Source organism: Macaca nemestrina, chromosome 4, assembly GCF_043159975.1.
Source record: "Macaca nemestrina isolate mMacNem1 chromosome 4, mMacNem.hap1, whole genome shotgun sequence".
Classification (NCBI taxonomy): Eukaryota; Metazoa; Chordata; class Mammalia; order Primates; family Cercopithecidae; genus Macaca; species Macaca nemestrina.
Window position 1 is genome coordinate 39863010 of NC_092128.1, and position 9681 is coordinate 39872690.

General features: G+C 33.9%; 1 long non-coding RNA gene across 1 annotated transcript; it reads right to left on the bottom strand.

Annotated features, from left to right (window-relative positions):
- Window positions 1-1788: 1788 nt before the first annotated feature.
- LOC105475427 (uncharacterized) lies at window positions 1789-8646 on the bottom strand. The gene is made up of 3 exons (XR_983345.2): window positions 7906-8646; window positions 4887-5044; window positions 1789-1849 (listed from the first exon to the last, which is right to left on the bottom strand). It is a non-coding gene; the product is annotated as an uncharacterized lncRNA (long non-coding RNA).
- Window positions 8647-9681: the final 1035 nt, after the last annotated feature.

Sequence of the window (9681 nt, forward strand, 5' to 3'; positions counted from 1 at the left end):
TGCTGGTAAAAAGTTAATCCTTTTATAATTTTGAGTTCATGCATGGTCACTACTCATTAAAAGTTGAAAAGAAAACAATGCTAGTGGAAATTTTATTAACATCTATTTTTGCATACACATTCCATATTTTTGTAATTATTTTCAGTCACAGTAAGAAAAGATTGAGGCTATCTGGAGTGCCAGCATTTCAAGTTTTACATGTCATTGTATCAAGTATAGATAAATATTTATTAGCTTCCAAATAAAACTAATTATTTTCATTTCTGTCATTTCCCTTTTAACTGTAATGAAACCAGATAATTAAGCAATAAAGATGTTATCACAAAAATTAGAAACAAAAGAAAGTAAACAAATAAAAGAGCAGTGGGGAGGTGACTGTGGAAGAGTTAGTGAAATCAATTGACTAAATTGATAAACTACTAAGCACAAATATGCTGTTAGGATACATAAAGAACAAGATTTATGTAAATTCAGTTCATACAGCTGTGCGCTCATTGTGGCAGGTGAGGCCAGTTCATTTGCCAGACTATCTGCTCCTGCCCCTCCCCTCTCTGGTCATCTTTCTGCTGCGCATCGAAGTCTGACAGCATTCTTGTCACCATGTAAGGTCAGTCAGCCTCCCACTGGGAACAAAGATATATGTGCTCCATTAGTTCTCTTCAGAACAACAATATTCTAAGTAAATATTACTATAGCTTTATAAGTACAAAGCTCCCAGAAATGTCCTTTCAAAACAGTATAGAAAAAAGGCTCACATTTGTGGAATGTTTTATTTATTTAATTTTTGATGATATACATTGTCCAAGAGATTCTATTGCAAGAGAAATCAACCATGTAACAAACTGTCTAGAGGAAGGTGTGTTTTCAAGAAATACCAGTAAGAATTATTTTGTGTTTGGAAAATAATATTTTCTATACGTAATTATGTGAAAGCTTTTGGCAGTCTTTTGATTCCAATACAAATTTCATTTTGAAATTTTACTTCAAACTTATTCAAATATTAAAAGTGTCTTCAAAATCAGAAGCTATTTTCTAGGTCATTACACATTTACTGAGAGATTATTTATAGTACATTATCTAAAATCATAAAAATGTAGTCTTTTTGGAGATGTATACTTTACAGAAGAAAATAGTATAATAGTAAACATTCATTTGTACTTCACAAAATGTCTATAGGCCAGGATATTCTGATTAACTTAGAATTAAGAAATGTTTAGAGAATTCGGAAATGTAAGTGGATCTTTCTATCTTATCATGTATATAAAAGACAAAATTATCATAAAAATTCTGATTTTCACAAGCTACTCATAAATATTTAACTTGCAATGCTTTAAATAAGTACTGTTTATATCAATTGCCATTTTCTACTAAAGGAGTAAATAATTCTGTTAGAGTTTTCCCTTGTTTCATTAGGTACAGAGTTAATGTGATTCAAATAAAATTGCCATTCTCCAAAAGTTTAAAATAAGATTCTGTTACAATATGAATAACAGAAGCCATAGCAGTTTTGGTGTTTAAAATGATATATTTTAGAAAGCAGACAGTTACTTACACTTTTAAATTAATTTCAGTCATAGAATGGAAGATGCTTTATGAAGGTATAACAGTGTCAATGTGAATGTAATTTACTGTTCACAACACATCACAGGAGTCCACAGATGGCCACAAGAAATAGCCCGACCCCCTGCAAGTCTCACAAAGCTTGCTGAGATTAGCAGGAAATGTATTTTTCTTCTCAATCAATTCATATTTAGATAAAAACATACCATTCCTTCTTATCATTTGAATGCAAGAAAGTATAGGTTTAGTTGCAACCTTTCTTACTCAACGTAAATGAGGCAAACTTTCCCTAGAAAATAAAAACAAAATGGCATTTTTAAAAGGTAAGACATTTTAATGCCTTTAAAAAATTATAGGTAAGTTAAGATGAAAAATGTTTGTAAGAGAGACTTGAAATTAATTGTTCTTCTTATCAGAATGATATATTGAAACAGTATTAGGGAAGATAGGCTTACACAACTGAAAACATTCAGATGAATGTCTTTGAAATGTTTTAATGTTATGGATCAATAGCTACACATACACACACACACACACACACACACACGCACACGCACACATTTGCTCCAGCCACTAGATAGAGAGTGTATCTGTGTTTCGTCTTTGAGAATGCCCCCCCAGCAGACTCTGAATAGAATTCTGGGTGGTGGTTTTGAGCTAAAAATAATTCAGGATTTGGATTCTCCAGAGATTCACCTGCTCCCTCATTATGCCAGAGTTTCAGAATTTCTGAATCATTTTTGTTGACAGGCACTGGATTTGCCCTTTTCAGGCCTAGGGTTTGTTGTCTTCTGTTTAGTGTTGTCAGATTTTTAATGGTCTTATTTCAAAACTTCAGGGACTAATGTGTAGTTCTTTGGTTTGTAAGTGCTTGCTTTAATCTCTGTTGTTGTTGTTGCTTGTAACAGAATAACTGAGCTGGATAATGTATAAAGAAAAAATTGATTTCTTACAGTTATAGAGGGTGAGATGTTCAAGGCAGAGGGGCTGCCTCTGGTGAGGCCCTTCCTGCTGATGAGAATCACATAGTGCTTCGAGACAGTGCAGAGCATCTCATGGTTAGGGGGTTGAGCTTGTTCATGTGCTATCTCAGGTCTGTTTTTCTTACAAAGCCACCAGTCCCCTTTTCATAACCTATTAATCCATTAATCCATTGATCCACGAATTGATTAATTCACTCATGAAGTCAGAGCCCTCATAATGCATTCATCTCTTAAGGATCTAACTCTCATTACTGCCACATTGGGCAATAAATTTCAACATGAGTTTGGGAGTGGACATTCAAACCATAACAGGGCTTTGTATATGAATAAGCCTGTTACTGTAGGAAGTTTACAATTTGGACCTAATTAAATTTAAGGTATTTGATAATGTTTTCTCACATATTCAAAACTTACGTACTTTAAGTCTCTAATATGAGGCTTTTCATAAAGTTATTTAGTTTTCAGAGCATTTTTTTTCCTATCACAGGATAGTAATCAGAATTATTCTCTTAAGTTGAGATATAAACATAAACATAAACTGAAAGACTAGTTCACACTTATGAAGAATTCAACAGACATTGCTTTTTTAATTTAGATATCAGCTACCACTTTTTACTAAAGACTAAATTGAATATACATTTTTATGATACTAAACTACTAGAGAGTTATATTTTAAAAATTGAGAAAAATAAAGAAATACTTTTAAGTAGTAACTTGTGAAAATGGATATATAGCAATTAATTTTTATCAGTTAAGGGGTTGGAGTCTGACTTCACATAGATCAAAGTTCAAATCTTGGCCGTAAGAATAGACTATGGGGCACTTCAGAATGTTGCTTAATTTCTTCAAGACTAATTTATTTATCTATAAAAAGATGATAATAAGGATAAATCCTGATAGGAGTTTTGAGATTTAAATTGTATCATTCACAAAAAATTTTTGCATAGTACATGACATAGGCTTTACACTCCAAATTTAGCTGTTGTTATCATCATCACATTATTATTAGTATTCATCATTTTCTTCATGAATGATAAAATCACACATGGTAATTTTTCCAGATACATTTCTTCATATTTGTTAACTAAAGTGAATAAAATATAAACACTGACTCTATTTTTTGTTACTCTAGGACCAAGTTACCATTTCCTTCTCCTTTTCTAATTTTTAGTACATTGATAAACATCCAGTCTTTGAAGGACTGATGTTAAGGGCAGAGTGACATGGTACTTCATGTGTGCTGGGCTCCATGCCTTTGATGACAATTTCATTCAAAAGAAACCTTAATGGGAAGAACCCAAATAACTTGAACAATATGGGCAAATAATATGCAATATAATTACTACTTCCCACAGGATTATGACTTAATAGGAAAAGATATAATTTCTCTTTTGTTAAGGAGGGTGGCAAATAATATAATCTTAGTTCTAAATTTTATTGCAATAATATTTGGAAAAGATTTTTTAAATGCACTATATTTGGAGAAAGATCTGGTTTCTCTTTTGAAAGCTAAAACAGCGGCTCAGTCTGACCCACGGCTTAAAATGCCTAATGGAACCTAACAATTTTATGGTACTGTACAGAAAGTGATGCACTAGTTCCACCACTGTAATTTATTAGATGTTCAGTTTTAGGTAACATTCCTACCTTTCAGAGTTTAATTATTTTCAGATGTCAGATGATATTAATCATATCTGAGCTTACTAGCTCACAAGAATCAAATAACAAAACTGCAAAAAGCAAAATGAAATCAAACATGTAAAAGTATACAAAGTACTCTATCTAATAGGTATTCTAATAATAACTGGTATATTATTTTAACAGTTTAAAGGCTTTGGGTTTTAATATAATTATATATACTCTGAATTACATATTATACGTGTTTGTTTGTATATGTACATACATGTATAGTATACATGGGATTCACTTCCACCTATTAACTTCTTTGTTTAGTTCTATTTTACCAACGTCTTTTTGTAGACTGGGAAATTTATTTTCACATCTCTCTTTATTGTGAAACCCCCCAGGCATAAAACTAGCAATAGGGAGGAGAAGCCTGGTTCTCACTTGTTAGCACCTATCCGATCAGGCTTTTGTTGAAATGAAAAATGCCTGATGGACTTACGCATTTATATTTTATTCTGGAATGTTCTGTGATAACCCTATCTCCCCATGATTTCTGATCACCCCACTTTTCTCATCTCAAACTGGAGGCTTACATAGATTGTCTAATTCTCTCTCAGAAACTTCTCCGCTACTTACTGTAGAGAACAGACATTTGGATGTTCTTTTCATAATATGTGGGGAGCTCAGTATTCTGTGAGGCTGCCATCAAGTATTTACCTGGATGCTTTATCCAATAACTGTCAGTCAATAGTTGGTGTGCTGCTGGGTGTGGAGTGGGCTCTTCTATGAGAGATTCACTTCCATAGTCCACCCCATTGGAACCTAGCCATAGATATCTTTGGTTTCAGAAGTTTGAGGTTCCCTGAAGTTTTTTACTGAGGAAGAAAGCAAAAACTCTTTTAAGATAACCACAGGAAAAAGCGTGACCTCCATTAAGCTATTTTTTTTTTTTTAATGGAGTGTTGCTCTGTCACCAGGCTAGAGTGCAGTGGCGCGATCTCGGCTCACTGCAAGCCGCGCCTAGTGGGTTCAAGTGATTCCCCTGCCTCAGCCTCCCGAGTACATGCTATCTTTATCCTTAGTTATCCTATAAGCATACTAACTCTCCTTTTTCAACCAGAAAAATTCAGTCTCACATGCCAGTGCCTTTCCCTGAACTCTGTTACAGAGTAAACTGAAAGTTCTCTTTGATTAAATATTATCTTTTGCTTTAACAAAGACAGTATTGGTGTTGAAATAATGTCATTCACCTTTTCTCTTTCAAGACCTTAGTTCTTCGTAAATAATTGCATCTTTGCCTTCAAAACTCTAATTTACATTAAAATATTAAGCATCTGATTAGAAGATAAATTGACTTATTTGTTCTTTTTTAGAAGGTCATTTTATCAGCTCCTCTTCCGTGAAGTGAATTAATAAGGGCCGATTAGGTGACGAATGTCATTGACTCTTAGTAGAATGAAAAGGTACAGGGGTCATATATGACTGCTATGGTTGCCATAACAAAGTACCACAACAAGGTGACTTAAACAGCAGAAACATCAGAGTCTCATAGTTCGGGAGGCTAGAAATCCAGTTGCTGGCAGCATTGGTTCTTTCCAAGTGCTTCGAGGGAGAATCTCTTCTATGCCTCTCTCCTACTATTTTGTGTTTCTTGGCAAGCTTTGACATATGAATGTCTGTCTTCAAGTTCACAAAGTTTTCTCCTTCCGTGTGTGTGTGTGTGTGTCTATGTCCAAATTATTTCTTTTTATAAGGACACGAGCCATATTGTTTTTTTGTTTTTTTGTTTTTTTTGTGTTTTTTTTTTTGAGACGGAGTCTGGCTCTGTTGCCCAGGCTGGAGTGCAGTGGCCGGATCTCAGCTCACTGCAAGCCCCGCCTCCCGGGTTCACGCCATTCTCCTGCCTCAGCCTCCCGAGTAGCTGGGAGTACAGGCGCCCGCCACCTCGCCCGGCTAATTTTTTTTGTATTTTAGTAGAGACGGGGTTTCACCGTGTTAGCCAGGATGGTCTCGATCTCCTGAACTCGTGATTCGCCCGTCTCGGCCTCCCAAAGTGCTGGGATTACAGGCTTGAGCCACCGCGCCCGGCCTCACAAGCCATATTGTATCATAAGGCTTATCCTACTCCAGTAGGACCACTTCTTAACAAATTATGACATTCCGATGTACCAAAATTTAGAACTTCAACATATGAATTTTAGGGACAGGACATACCATTCAACCGAAAACAAGCCACAAAGACAAAACTTTCTTAGTTAATACATCTGAAGCCTGTTCCGCTATGAATTATCCTTGGTACTTTATTCACTGTAGCTTGTCTTTACTATCACAGGCCATGCAATTCTTTGTAATCTAACTTGTAGCCAAAATGCTGATTTCTATTCATTGTGTCCTCTCCATGTATCCATGCAAAAAGGGTGCTCTTGCATATCTGCATATGAGAAAGCTATATTTACCCACATGTATCTGTAAAAATAGTACCAGAAGAAATAACACAATAAAATGTACACAATGAGGAATATACAATTCTTGTTACATACATTAGATAAGAAATAACAATCGATTCTTCGAGCTATTGAAAACGTCCTTTTTATATCCTTCCTAACATTCAACATATAGCAGACATCAGCAAACTTCAGAAGAAAATCATACTCCTACGTAAATTATTCTACTTCTTTCTCATGAGTTAAACAAACTTTATTTTGAAAAGTACATTTAAACAGACTTGTAGTTTGAAAAGTAGAGAGCTTATTAAGTAAGTTAAATTAGGAGTTAACACAGCTTATTCTTTCAGCAGTACATAGATGTGTTACTCATTCTTCTTTAACCCAGAGTATTTTTAGTAAGAAATAATATTCTTGTACCCTTTCTGTATACTGCATTACCAAAAAGAATGGGCACATATTTTTCATTTACCTTAAAGTACTATTATAATGCTCTACAATTTCTCAAACTATGTAAATTATGGAATAAGAAACATATTATCCTTACCTCTCTCTGCCAAGAATTGAGAATAATTAATAAAAAGCATAAGGTAGAAAAACAAAAGTTGTATATTCATTGCAATTACTGCATCAAGTATTTCTGGAGAAGACAGTAGACGTCAAAATATTTTTTCAAATATTCTTAACTTTCTCGTTGTTTTAACACACGAATGAAAGCTTGAATGCATACAGGATTCTAGGGTTCTGACATTTCATTTCTCCCAAGAAATACCATAGTAATTCTGTATTATTTTCTTTGTAATTGATATATTTAAGGAATAAATATGTGCCTAGCTTGATTTTATCTTGTTGAAAGTAACCTATTTTTAGTCGTACAATTTATTTAAGAAAGCAACAAATAAAATACCAATTTACAAGGAAAAAAATTATGAAGACATTTGTTGCAGCTGTCAGGAAACAATGATCAATAAGTATTTTCACGTGTCTTCATACTCAAGGTTTACTGAGAAAAGATTACTGACAACCTGTGTTAAAGGATGATTGAAGGAAAAACAAGCCTTGGAAATTAAATATAGGGACCTTCTGAGAGATTTATAAACAATTTTCCCTGAAGCCATTTGTTTACATTCTGGGGTTTATAAACCTAGAGACCTTCTCTGCTCTCTAGAGAGTATTTCTTTATATTGAGAGCAAACATCAATTTATTTTCATCTCTAGAGAAGTAGATTGTCAGTTACCTTATATAAGTTCCCAGTTTCATAGGTTTGGAGTTATCCTCCTCTGATACATACCCTGAAATATATGGAGTGACTTTCTTCTTTTATTCCTTCATGCCATGGGGGTTTGGAGTATGTGGAACTGGAACAAAATGTTCTGTTACTAATTGTTTCACCACCTCCGATTCACCACTGTCTATGGTAATGTATACTTGTCCAAGTAGGGCAACATCTTAAACCATTCTTTCCACTTCAAAATTTTCTATATTATTTGAATTATTTATATTTGTAGAAAGGAGGAAGAAAATGTGGGAAGGAAGAAAAGATGGAAAGAAGGAAAGTTGTGTCTAAATATTATGTATAATGGAAAAGCTAACTAGATGGATGCAAAATTTTATAAGTGTAAACCATTTGAAGTAAGATCCAGATACATATGTATAGAACAATCTTGATAATTTACAAATGTAATGTACAGAAAAGAAGGTACTAAATAATATAGAGAGTTTGATACAATTTATATTAAATGTAGTTTGTCTTTGAAGTGTTATTTGAGGATATTCATGACTGCTCAAAAAGACTAGAAAAACACAAGAGAACTGATAAAACACTTAAGAAGTGTTATGAGGTACAAGCAATATCTCTCTCTCTCTCTCTATATATACACACACACACACACACACACACATATATGTAATGATTAAAGAAGTTGCCTGTGAGATAGAATTCATGATATGCTTAAGTATATATTGCAAGTTGGTAATATTTAAGATATGTTAAACATAGATGAAATAAGTGGAACAAACAAAAGTGCTACTTTCAAATAGATTCAATAGATAAAGGGAATTTCAAAGATTCAATTTCAAATAGATAAAGGGAAAGATCAAGTCATAGGCTATGATTATGGCACCACTGGGCTGACAGTTGTTATCCCTAAATCCACCGTCTGCTTGTGACTCCCATTATGTTCTAATTTGGCCCCTCCTTGGCTCTTTCCAAGAAACAGCTAACTACAAGTTACTGTTCATTAGACTAATTTGTGAGTTACAGCTATGACCAGGACTGCTTGCCCTGGCATCTCTTTGATAGAAAAAGTACATTTGTGTTGGCACAATCATTCTGTTGGACTCCCCATTCAAACCTTAACCACCATCAATTGGAAAGACTGATATGGTAGAGAGAAATAGACATAGAAATAAATGTTGCATAATCCAGAGTTCAGGTAGTATAATCTTTCATCCTATTCTATTGCTTTCCTCTTGCTTTTACTATATGGTTTTAACTAAGTTTATAAACCATGTCATTCAAGAATTTTAGTCTGGCCTAGGATCCATTCTGTTCCATAACTTCTGAAATAGCTTGCTTTACAGTAGCTTTAAGATCTCCATTACATAAAGACAATTTCTTACACCTCATTAAAATATAAACTAGTGCTATATATTATTCTTATGCATATTATATTACCAAATAAAGAGGTTATGAAGGGACATGCTGAATGCATTAAAATGCTATCATAAGGCAAAGGTAGCAGGATGTTATGAGGATTCAGATATCTAGAGAAATTTAGCACTGTATTATTGTTCTGATTTCTAAGAAGAAGGATATATCACCTGACAAATTAAAGATTAATAAAACAAACACAACAGTTTTCTTTTTTGGCATGGATCGGTCATTTTTAATAATCGGATTAAAGCACTCAATCAAGAATATGCTCTTTTTATGGTTGTATAGTATTATATGGTGTATATGTGCCACATTTTCTTTATCCAATCGAAATCGTGCCGTTTGCAGGAGCGTGGATGAAGCTGGAGGCTATTATCCTTAGAAAACTAATGCAGACACAGAAAACCCAGT